Source organism: Myxocyprinus asiaticus, chromosome 3 (assembly GCF_019703515.2).
Source record: "Myxocyprinus asiaticus isolate MX2 ecotype Aquarium Trade chromosome 3, UBuf_Myxa_2, whole genome shotgun sequence".
NCBI lineage: Eukaryota > Metazoa > Chordata > Actinopteri > Cypriniformes > Catostomidae > Myxocyprinus > Myxocyprinus asiaticus.
Genome location: NC_059346.1, coordinates 23001464 through 23014869, shown reverse-complemented (window position 1 = coordinate 23014869; position 13406 = coordinate 23001464). Strand labels below are relative to the sequence as shown.

General features: G+C 39.7%; 1 pseudogene; it reads right to left on the bottom strand.

The window, feature by feature from the left end:
• Nucleotides 1–512: 512 nt before the first annotated feature.
• Nucleotides 513–8964, bottom strand: LOC127417964 (alpha-1-antitrypsin homolog; annotated as a pseudogene).
• Between the last annotated feature and the right edge of the window lie 4442 nt (nucleotides 8965–13406).

The following is a 13406-nucleotide window of genomic DNA, read 5'->3' as shown; positions in this document are numbered from 1 at the left end:
GATACCTGTCTAGTTTCACAAATGGAAGTCAATGGTCTTCGCATTTTCTCAAGCAAGTCGAATTTTGTGCTCTTTTGGAAGAAAGTGATCTACATGGAAAAACACACTTCTGGACATCACTTTACACAACACATATCTGTACAGGATGCAGCTGAGGTTTAAAAATAAAATAAAAATAAAATAATGTAAAAATCTTGGTAACACATTTGACCATACAGAAAAATAATTGACACAGACAACATAGTTTACTGGACATGAATACCTGCTTGTTTTGAGTATTGGGTCAGGCGTACTGCAGATGAGCAAACAACCTAAAGAATACGTTTCCAGATGTAAAAACACACAAATAGATGTCTGGTTGAGGTAGCCTACGTGTGCTATCAGAAAACAGACACACTATTATCAGCAGTATACAGTAGTAACAAATTTAAAAGATGTCGGCAAAATAATGACATAAAAACAACCATGGCCATCTGCTGGCTAATGTGAGTAATGACATTTTTAAAATAATGTCATTGGTTTTCCGCTGGGTTGACGATTTTTCCCATGAAGAGAATGTTGTAATTTACTGGGTCGACGATAAAGATCATGAACGGACGGTCGAATCTGTACATTTTCACTGGGTCGAAAGAAACAGATTTGATGTGAGTTGTTGTCACCGCTGCTGCCTGAAGGTAAATCAGATAGTCCACTTCAGATAAAGCACATGAAAGAAATAAAGTTTCACTAATTTCTCTTCTTTTTATTTAAAATTAGTTTCTTTACCTCTGAAATAAACATCCTTTCCTCTGACATTCCTGTGACGTTGGGTTTAGCGGTAAACATATCAGTCATTTCCATTGCATTTAAAATAAATACTGTTAAGGGAGTATGATGTTTTAAGAGACACATTGGGGACAAAGATGTCCACTTTTCTGAAAGACAAAAACATAAAAAGTTTAGGGTTGAATCTGATTAGGCCCAGGGTAAGGCGTTGAATGTAAAGAGACATTTGAATATCTAAGACGTTTCATAGAACAATTGGAAAGACATTTCTTTATATAGAAATAAAGCAAGATGCAAAATGTTATGTTGTGCAAGTTTCCTGTCTTTTCGTCCCCGGGACTGTGGGTGTTGCCCTTCTCTCTATAGCTTGGCTAGAATTCCTGACTAGGGTAGATTCTATAAAATTAGGAGTGTCCTGTTTCAGTTCATGTTTTAATTTTTATTTCTTTTTCTGTACAGTACCTATAATTTTTCAGCATTTAGAATGTGAGCCAAACTGTGTTTGTTTGTGCCATGTGGTAGCACATTCAGTTCTTTAATCATATGCCAGTCTAGTGGTATGCCAGTCCTAGCCACTCATATTTAAGTAATGCAGGGCCTCCACTTTCTCTCAGGCCTACATAGAAGTCTAACTGCTTCTTTTTCTCTTTATATTAAGAAATCACTGCTGTTTTGTCCTTTTAGTTGATTCAGCAGATCTACATTCCTACGAGAATCAGGACACACAGGACCTGATTAGACTTACCGGTATTGTAGAATGGGAATTATTTTTTTTTTATTAACATTTTTTATTAAATCTTATAATAACAATAAACACACACACACACACACACACACACACACACATATATATACATACATACATACACATACATATACATATACACACATAATAATCATACTCACTTAAAAACTATACTACAGTACTCTCTCCACGCCCCACCCGAGAGCCCCCCAAAAATTGAAATGTGGTTATGAAGTGTCAGCGGTTTTAAAATAATAAATGTAATGGTTAAAGGGGAATGAGAAGTGATGCTTAAACGGAGTTCCGTTTCAAGTTCAACATGCGCAACACAGAACAGTTAGCACTACACTGAGGAAATAGTCTACAGATCTATACTTATATATTAAAAATAGATACGTTTTATAAAAATGTAAATGAAAATAAATAGAAACTCAATCAGACAGAAAAACAAGCTCATAAAACTTGAGAAATGTGCTATTCTTGCTATTATTTAAGAGATTCTATTTTATGGGTTATTTCAACTAGAAAGACATCAAACCTGGGCAAAGTATTGATAAATTTGTTCTTATGAATAAAGTATTTACAGTGCAAAACAAAAAACATTTCACAACGTGTTCATTATTGCACACTAATCAGATGTGCATACACTTTGCTAATGATGGACACAACATGGTCTGACGGGTAGCACATTTATAGAGATAGACAATTACGGTTTTTAAGTTACAAATATGGTGTTTTAAAAATATTTATGCGTTCATTTAGCAAAGTTCATGTATGAGCCAAGATATGAGTTCATATTTTTTCTAACTTTAAATTGTGTGAACGTATAAATTATTTAAGTGTAAAACGCATGGAAATGAAGTTGTGAAATGCTGAATTAACAATATATATATATATATATATATATAGTTAATTCAGCATTATATATATCCTTGTGTGACCCAGAATACACATGCATGGACGATGTATTTTGCCTTTGCATTCAATCCAAACTTCCCATCAAAAGTTCAGTTTCTGGTTAGCAGACATGAAACAGTGGTTATCAGTACTTAGATTGGACGATACTGGTCTTTACTTGTATCAGATCAATGCTAATTTGTGATTGGTAAAATGCTCCAGCACCAGCTATCACTTGTTTGTTTGACAGTGCAAAGAGATAACACTGAGATTTTGTTGCCGAAGTAGAAAAAAACCATTGTAAAAAAATGTCAAATCAAGTCAAATAATTTTTATTTGTATAGTTTTTTTTATTATTATTATTTTATTTTTTTTGCTTTTCCCAATACACGTTGTTCCAGAGCAGTTTTAAAGAAAATCAGCTCTTATGTCTGCATTGTCTCAAAAACATGAATAACCAACACTCCTGGAAACATAATAAACAATTTGATAAAAAAAAAATCTGACTTTCTATAGCTTGGTATTATTTAAATCTTAATCCTGCTATCCACATATGTGTACATACATTTTTAGGAAAACTATTTGTTCCAGAAAAAATTAAAAGAAGTGAGGAAACTAATGTGATTATTGTGCTTTTATTTCATTCTAAAACAATGCTCTGTCGCTCCTAGTTTGTCCTGAATGGAATCTTTCGATGCAGAGAATTTGTGTTTTGTTTGTTTTTAATGATTTATCTCAAGTCATACATACAACGTTCTGACAGTAAAGCAGCAGCTGCGTGTCCTCTTTCTATGACACCTGACTGTTTGTTGTCAAATACATCCAAAGACCTTGATTTTCTGGTTTAAGTGTGTTAGTTTATTTAATCTAAACTTTGCAAGAAGGGAGATGAGCCTCTAGGTCTAGGAGTACGATGCTTTTCCGCTGGGTTGACAACTTTTCCGTAGAAGAGGATGTTGTCACTTTTTTGATCAATGATAAAGATCATGAATGGACGGTCGAACCTCAGAGCCTTCACAGGGTGTCAGGACATTGGTCTGAATGTAGCTGTTGTCACCACTGCTGCAGTGGTTCCTTCTTCATCTATATCCAGAGTGGCTTTATGCATAGCCTGAAAGTAAATCAGAGTTCACTTTAAAATGTGAGTATTTATCTGCAAATACAGATCACCGATGATACTCATGCTACACTGCCTGGCCAAAAAATAGTTGCATACTCTAATATTTCATTGGACTGCCTATAGCTTTGATTACGACGCGCATTCATCGTGGAATTGTTTCGACAACCTTATGCAACGTCACAACATTTATTTCCATCCAGAGTTGCATTAACTTTTGGCCGAGATCTTGTATTGATGACGGGAGAGTTGAACCACTCCGTAAAGTCTTCTCCAGCACACCCCAAAGCCTTTCAATGGGGTTAAGGTCAGGACTTTGTGGTGGCCAATTCATGTGTGAAAATGATTCCTCATGCTCCCTGAACCACTCTTTCACAAATTGAGCCCAATGAATCTTGGCATTATCGTCCTGGAATATGCCCGTGCTGTCAGGGAAGAAAAAATCCATTGATTGGATAACCTGGTCATTCAGTACATTCAGGTAGTCAGCTGACTTCATTTTATTGCCGCATAATGTTGCTGAGCCTTGACCTGACCAATTGAAGCAACCCCAGATCAAAACACTGCCTACAGAGGCTTGTACAGTGGGCATTTTGCATGACGGGTGCAGCGCTTCATGTGCTTCCCTTTTTACCCTGATGCGCCCATCACTTTGGAATAGGGTAAATCTGGACTCATCAGACCACATTACCTTTTTGCATTGCTCCACAGTCAAATCTTTATGCTCCCTAGCAAACTGAAGTTGTTTTTTCTGATTAGCCTCACTAACTAGTGTCTTTCTTGTGGCCACAAAGCTGTTTAGTCCCAATCCTGTAAATTCTCGTCGCATTGTGCTTGTGGAAATGCTCTTACTTTCACTATTAAACATTGCCGTGAGTTCTGATGTCGATTTTTTATGATGTGACTTAACTAAGCATTATAGTGATCTCCGATCACGATCATTCAGGATTTTTTCCGACAACATTTCTACCGCGAAGCTGACAGTTCACCACTATCCTTCCAGGTTTTAATCATGCGTTGGACAGTTCTTAACCCAATTCCAGTGATTCCAGCAATCTCCTTATATGTTTTCTTTGCTTGATGCAGGCCAATAATTTGCCCCTTCTGAAACACAGTAACATCTTTTCCACGTCCACGGGATACGTCTTCCGACATGGTTGTTTAAGAGAGAAGCTACACACTGCATCAGTTAGGGTTAAAAGAACTGTTGCCAGCTGAAACATTAATCATTGCAATAATGATCCAATCATAGGCTCTTAATTATCTGCTTATTTAAATCCAAACAGGGCTTTTTTTTTTTTTTTTTGGCCAGGCAGTGAAAGTCTTGCTGTAGGACAAAAAAAGTGTGTTTGTATTAAATCAGACTGACTGTGACTTCATAAAATCAGTTTTCACATTTTCTAGTCTAGGTGTGATGAAAGACATTGAAGTTAAAGAGACTAAAGAGTATAATAAATCAGTAGGGAAAACCTTAATTTTGAAATACATATGATGTTCAATGTGTAAACAACAAGTATTTCAAAGATAACATATATAATGGTGGCCAAAAGTTTGGAATAATGCAAAGATTTTGCTGTTTCGGAAGGAAATTGGTACTTTACATTAACCAAAGTGGCATTCAACTGATCACAAAATATAGTCAGCACCATCACTATTTGAAAAAAGTCATTTTTGATCAAATGTATTTTGATATAATGTATTCCTCTTTTGTAAGTCGCTTTGGATAAAAGTGTCTGCCAAATGAATAAATGTAAATGTAATATAATCAAATCTAGACAGGCCCGATTTCCAGCAGCCATCACTCCAGCACCTTGAGTAATCATGCTAAATTGCTAATTTGGTACTAGAAAATCACTTGCCATTATATCAAACACAGTTGAAAGCTATTTGGTTCGTTAAACGAAGCTTAACATTGTCTTTGTGTTTGTTTTTGAGTTGCCACAGTATGCAATATACTGGTATGTTTTAAGGTCAATATTAGGTCAAAAATGGCAAAAAAGAATCTGCTTTCTCTAGAAACTCACCAGTCAATCATTGTTTTGAGGAATGAAGGCTATACAATGCTTGAAATTGCCAAAAAACTGAAGATTTCATACAAAGGTGTACACTACAGTCTTCAAAGACAAAGGACAACTGGCTCTAACAAGGACAGAAAGAGATGTGGAAGGCCAGATGTACAACTAAACAAGAGGATAAGTACATCAGAGTCTCTAGTTTGAGAAATAGATGCCTCACATGTCCTCAGCTGACAATTTCATTGAATTCTACCTGCTTAACACCAGTTTAATGTACAACAGTACAGAGAAGACTCAGGGGTGCAGGCCTTAAGGGAAGAATTGCAAAGAAAAAGCCACTTTTGAAACAGAAAAACAAAAAGAAAAGGTTAGAGTGGGCAAAGAAATGCAGACATTGGACAACAGATAATTGAAAAGAATGTTATGGATCTTAACCCCATTGAGCTTTGGGGGATCAGCTAGACTGTAAGGTGTGTGAGAAGTGCCCGACAAGACAGCCACATCTATGGCAAGTGCTACAGGAAGTGTGGGGTGAAATGTCACCTGAGTATCTGGACAAATTGACAGCTAGAATGCCAAGGATCTGCAAAGCTGTCACTGCTGCGCGTGGAGGATTTTTTGATGAGAAAACTTTGAAGTAGTTTAAGTTTTTTTTTTTTTTTTTTCAAATTGTAATAGTCATTTTTCACATTATTAATATCCTGACTATACATTGTGATCTGTTGAATGCCACTTTGGTGAATAAAAATACAAATTTATTTCCATAAGAGCAAAATCTGTACATTATTCCAAACTTTTGGCAACCAGAGTATATTTTATATATATATATATATATATATATATACAGGTGCATCTCAATAAATTAGAATGTCGTGGAAAAGTTCATTTATTTCAGTAATTCAACTCAAATTGTGAAACTCGTGTATTAAATAAATTCAATGCACACAGACTGAAGTAGTTTAAGTCTTTGGTTCTTTTAATTGTGATGATTTTGGCTCACATTTAACAAAAACCCACCAATTCACTATCTCAAAACATTATAATATATCATAAGAGCAATAAAAAAAACATTTTTAGTGAATTGTTGGCCTTCTGGAAAGTATGTACATTTACTGTATATGTACTCAAAACTTGGTAGGGGCTCCTTTTGCTTTAATTACTGCCTCAATTCGGCGTGGCATGGAGGTGATCAGTTTGTGGCACTGCTGAGGTGGTATGGAAGCCCAGGTTTCTTTGACAGTGGCCTTCAGCTCATCTGCATTTTTTGGTCTCTTGTTTCTCATTTTCCTCTTGACAATACCCCATAGATTCTCTATGGGGTTCAGGTCTGGTGAGTTTGCTGGCCAGTCAAGCACACCAACACCATGGTCATTTAACCAACTTCTGATGCTTTTGGCAGTGTGGGCAGGTGCCAAATCCTGCTGGAAAATGAAATCAGCATCTTTAAAAAGCTGGTCAGCAGAAGGAAGCATGAAGTGCTCCAAAATTTCTTGGTAAACGGGTGCAGTGACTTTGGTTTTCAAAAAAACACAATGGACCAACACCAGCAGATGATATTGCACCCCAAATCATCACAGACTGTGGAAACTTAACACTGGACTTCAAGCAACTTGGGCTATGAGCTTCTCCACCCTTCCTCCAGACTCTAGGACCTTGGTTTCCAAATGAAATACAAAACTTGCTCTCATCTGAAAAGAGGACTTTGGAACACTGGGCAACAGTCCAGTTCTTCTTCTCCTTAGCCCAGGTGAGACGCCTCTGACGTTGTCTGTGGTTCAGGAGTGGCTTAACAAGAGGAATACGACAACTGTAGCCAAATTTCTTGACATGTCTGTGTGTGGTGGCTCTTGATGCCTTGACCCCAGCCTCAGTCCATTCCTTGTGAAGTTCACCCAAATTCTTGAATCGATTTTGCTTGACAATCATAAGGTTGCGGTTCTCTCAGTTGGTTGTGCATCTTTTTCTTCCACACTTTTTCCTTCCACTCAACTTTCTGTTAACATGCTTGGATACAGCACTCTGTGAACAGCCAGCTTCTTTGGCAATGAATGTTTGTGGCTTACCCTCCTTGTGAAGGGTGTCAATGATTGTCTTCTGGACAACTGTCAGATCAGCAGTCTTCCCCATGATTGTGTAGCCTAGTGAACCAAACTGAGAGACCATTTTGAAGGCTCAGGAAACCTTTGCAGGTGTTTTGAGTTGATTATCTGATTGGCATGTCACCATATTCTAATTTTTTGAGATAGTGAATTGGTGGGTTTTTGTTAAATGTGAGCCAATATCATCACAATTAAAAGAACCAAAGACTTAAACTACTTCAGTCTGTGTGCACTGAATTTATTTAATACACGAGTTTCACAATTTGAGTTGAATTACTGAAATAAATGAACTTTTCCACGACATTCTAATTTATTGAGATGCACCTGTATATATATACATTTTCTTGACAGCTCCCCTCCACTCGTCTATGTGTTGTTGAGAGACAGCCTTCTCCAGATCAGTGATGGTCTTCTCTCTGTTGTCAATTTCTGGGACAGCCAGGAACATGGAGAAAGAGTCACTGTAGTCAAGATAGAGGACTTTGGTGGAGAGTTCCACATCATAATACACTTTGAGGGAGTCGTACTGGTGCATCATTTGTACTGGAACAGTGGTCTCTTAAATGGCATGTCCCATTTTCTTTTAGAAATAAAAGTGTGGGATTATTGAAAGGGACCTTGAAACAATGGCATTGCTAGAACTACAAGAGGTTGAGACTATTCCATGTGTGTATTTACCTTAAAAATATATGTGAGTCAAAAGGATCATCAAAGTATCAGCATCCAAATGATAAACAGCTTTATTTATTTTGCCATGTGTTTTTCCTTTACATACATATTAATTTTATCTACTGTTTCTTTTCTTTTTTTTTCTTTTTTTAATAAAAAAATTGGAATGCCCAATTCCCAATGCGCTCTAAGTCCTTATGGTGGCGTAGTGACTCGCCTCAATCCGGGTAGTGGAGGACGAATCTCAGTTGCCTCCGCGTCTGAGACCTTATCATGTGGCTTGTTGAGCACCTTACCGCATAATGCATGTGGAGTCTTCACGCTATTCTCCACGGCATCCACTCACAACTCACCACGCGCCCCACCGAGAGTACAGTAACATGATTCTATGAGACCAGGTTGCCTATATGCATTTATAAAGGAGATGATACATTGCTGTACTGTACTGACCGGATATATTGCAGTTTATCTTCAGTGCCCAAGCTCACTTGTACTGTAGCCTACATAGCCTCCACCTGTATATTGTCTGTATGTATTGTGGGATGTTGCATTTTCTATTGCCTGGGTCTTATGTGTGAAGGAATATTCTGGGTTCAGTACAAGTTAAGCTCATTCAACAGCATTTGTGGCATAATGATGATTACCACAAAATTTCATTTCGACTCATCCTACTTTTATTATATATATATATATATATATATATATATATCTGTATTTCATTTCTTTCCGTGCCGCACAGTGGAGAAATGGCAAAAATAGCAACTTTAAGTGTTTGTTCCAAGTGGTGCTCTTTACTTTCATCCTAGTTTCCTTGATATGTCCTTGCACTTTCGTAGTCAATTCGGGATGGACTTCAAAGTCCAATATCCTTTAGTTTTAAATATTGCCCACCAAAAATCTACTCAGTTTACTTAAAATAATACATGACTTGTTGATGCAAGGTGATCCAGCAGATGGAAATAACTCCAATAAATCAGATGGTTTGTAGAAGGGATAAAAATATTTATTGGTAAATTTTAATACATTAAATAAAATCAATTATATTGACCACTAAATAATGCAAAAATAATGAAGAAATCAATTTTGAATATTGAGTAAATGGGTCTTAAAGATATAACCCCTAAACTAAGTCTATAGTACAGGGGTCGACAACCTATGGCACGTGTGCCAGCATTGGCGAGACAGGAGTAGACTATTTTATTCATATGAAATTCTGCACCTGCATTCCAATCTACATCTTAAAGTAATCCTTCCTCATGCTCACGCAGCTTGTTTTCATCAGCTGAATGGGAAATAGTTCTTGAAGGGGGGGCAGGGGGCAACCAATAATCCTCTCAGCAGTCCGAACTGTCCTTTGTAGTCTTCTGATGTCTGATTTTGTAGCTGAACCAAATCCAGACAGTTATTGAAGTGCAGAGGACAGACTCAATGACTGCTGAGTAAAACTGTATCAGCAGCGCCTGTGGCAGGTTGAATTTCCTCAGCTGGAGAAGGAAGTACAACCTCTGCCTGGCCTTTTTCACAGTGGAGTCAATGTGGGTCTCCCACTTCAGGTCCTGTGAGATAGTAGTGCCCAGGAACCTGAATGACTCCACTGCTGCCACAGTGCTGTTTAGAATGGTGAGGGTGGTCAGTGTTGGAGTGTTTCTCCTAAAGTCCACAATGATCTTATCATTGTCCCATCTGGACTTAAGATGGTGCCGAGTATGGCTGCTGCGTTGCGAGCTCCGACACAACATAGTAGTGTTTTGTTTGTTTTGTTCACAATTCTTATGTTTTTTGTCTTGGATGTTGTCTGCCTTATTGTCTACGACAGACAAACACTTTTGGACATTGGTTCAGCAATTTCACACCATAAACCGGACTTAAAATTTCTCAATGCTGACCCGCTGTTTACAAACACGCAAGCGGAGCCCTTTGTCTGGGCAGTCCGGCCGCGGAAACGCAAAAGGAAAAGGGGAAACAGAGCCGGCGTTCTCATCAGAGTAAGACACCGCTCAAATCGACCCCCGCTACCCACTATTCTACTGGCAAATGTTCAGTCTCTGGATAACAAGCTCTGCAAGCTGAAAGCGTGGATCTCTTTCCAACGAGATACAAGGGACTGCTGCATTATCTGCCTTACGGAAACTTGGATGTCTGCGGAGATTCCAGACTCAGCCATTGAACCCGCGGGGTTCTCCGTGCACCGAGCGGACAGAGCGGTGGTGTAAGTTTTATGATCAACAAATCCTGGTGTGATCAGAGGAATGTACATTCTATCAAGTCTTTCTGCTCTCCTGCTCTGGAATTTCTTATGCTTCTGTGTCGACCATTCTGGCTACCGAGGGAATTCACAGTGGTCGTTATCACAGCTGTGTACATTCCCCCACAAGCCGACACAGACCGGGCACTCAAGGAACTGTATGGGAGTACAAGTGAGCAGGAAACCGCGCACCCTGAGGCCGCGTTCACTGTGACCGGGGACTTTAATAAAGCCAGTTTCAAATCATTCGCACCAAAATACCACCAGCACATTAGTTTCAACACACGAGGGGACAGGGTTTTGGACCATTGCTACTCTCCGTTCCGGGATGGCTACAAATCCCTCCCCCGCCCACCATTTGCCAAATCGGACCACTCTTCAATTCTGCTTCTGCCCGCTTACAGACAGAAACTGAAACAGGAAGCACCCACCCTCAGAACGATCCAGTGCTGGTCGGACCAATCAGACTCTACGCTACAAGACTGTTTTGATCACACGGACTGGGAGATGTTCCGGTCCGCCTCTGATGACGACATCGAGCTTTACGCTGATAGCGTAATGTGTTTCATCAAAAAGTGTGTGGAGGACGTGGTTCCGACCAGAACATTACGGATCTATCCGAATCAGAAACCATGGATAAATAATGATGTTCGCGTGGCACTTAATGTGCGGACCTCTGCTTTTAATTCCGGGAATGCGGAGGAGCATAAACAAGCCAGTTATGCCCTCCGAAAAACAGAACCGCAAAACGCCAGTACAGGAGCAAGATTGAAGGACAGTTTAACACCAACAACTCTAGAAGCATGTGGCAGGGAATTAACATTATCACGGACTTTAAAGGGAATAAAAACTCCGCCATGAACACCGCTGCATCTCTCCTGGATGAGCTAAATACTTTTTATGCTCGTTTTGAGGGAAATAACACCGCCCTCGCGGAGAGAGCTCTCGCGGCTGAAGCTACAGAGGTTAGTTCACTCTCCGTCTCTGTAGCAGATGTAACCCGATCCTTCCGATGGGTGAATATCCGCAAATCCGCGGGCCGCGTCATCAGAGCATGCGCGAACCAGCTGGCTGGTGTTTTTACGGACATTTTCAACCTTTCCCTCTCTTTGTCTGTAGTCCCCACATGCTTTAAAACATCCAGCATTGTGCCTGTTCCAAAGCAATCAAAAATAACTTGCTTAAATTACTGGCGTCCTGTTGCTCTGACCCCCATCATCAGCAAATGCTTTGAGAGACTAATCAGAAATTACATTTGCTCTGTGCTGCCTCTCTCTCTTGACCCGTTGCAGTTTGCTTACCGCAACAACCGCTCCACTGATGATGCCATTGCATCTACAATACACACTGCTCTCTCCCACCTGGAAAAAAAGAACACTTATGTGAGAATGCTGTTTGTAGACTACCGCTCAACATTCAACACCATAGTGCCCTCCAAGCTAGATGAGAAACTCCGGGCTCTGGGCTTAAACAGCTCGCTGTATAGCTGGATCCTGGACTTCCTGTCAAGCAGATGCCAGGTGGTTAGAATAGACAGCAACATCTCCTCATCACTGACCCTCAACACTGGAGCCCCACAGGGCTGTGTTCTCAGCCTACTACTGTATTCCTTGTACACACATGACTGTGTGGCAACACATAGCTCCAATGCCATCATTAAGTTTGCTGATGACACGACGGTAGTAGGTCTGATCACTGACAATGATGAAACAGCCTACAGAGAGGAGGTGCACACTCTGACACACTGGTGTCAGGAGCACAACCTCTCCCTCAACGTCAGTAAGACAAAGGAGCTTGTGGTGGACTTCAGAAGAAAAGACAGAGAACACAGTCCCATCACCATCAATGGAGCACCAGTGGAGAGAGTCAGCAGCTTCAAGTTCCTTGGTGTCCACATCACTCAGGAACTCACATGGTCCATCCACACTGAAGTTGTTGTGAAGAAGGCTCATCAGCGCCTCTTCTTCCTGAGACAGCTGAGGAAGTTTGGAATGAACCGCCACATCCTCACATGGTTCTACACCTGCACTGTAGAGAGCTTCCTGACTGGCTGCATCTCCGCCTGGTACGGCAATAGCACCGCCCACAACCGCAAAGCACTGCAAAGGGTGGTGCGAACTACCAGACTCATCATCGGAGGTGAGCTTCCCTTCCTCCAGGAAATATATACAAGGCGGTGTGTGAAAAAAGCTTGGAGGATCATCAGAGACTCCAGCCACCCGAGCCATGGGCTGTTCTCACTGCTACCATCAGGTAGGCGGTATCGCAGCATCAGGACCCGCACCAGCTGACTCCATGACAGCTTCTTCCCCCAAGCAATCAGACTTCTGAACTCTTGATCTCCCACGATCAAAATTTATCAGCACTGCACTTTATTACCCTTACTCTTATATCTCACACCGGACTGTCATAAATTATATTATTATTAGATTATATTCTCTCTTAACAACTGACTATCAACCGACAGCCTGAATGTCAATACAGTACAATACTGTACATTCTATATATACTATATATACTTTTTTATATATTTTTATTTTTTATTTTTATTGAATAATGTGTATCTATATAGTGCGTATTGTATACTGTACAGTGTATGTTATTATTTGTGTATTGTTGAGTGTAATTATGTGTATATCAGATGTTTAAATTGTGCTGTGTTAATTTGATGTTATTGTAAATTGGTACTGTCTCATCACTGTCACGACTGCTATGTTGATCGGAACTGCACCCAAGAATTTCACACACCATTGCACTTGTGTATATGGCTGTGTGACAATAAAGTGATTTGATTTTGATTTGATTTTGATCTCCACCGTTTTGAGCGTCTCTTGAACAGCAACTAAACTAAATA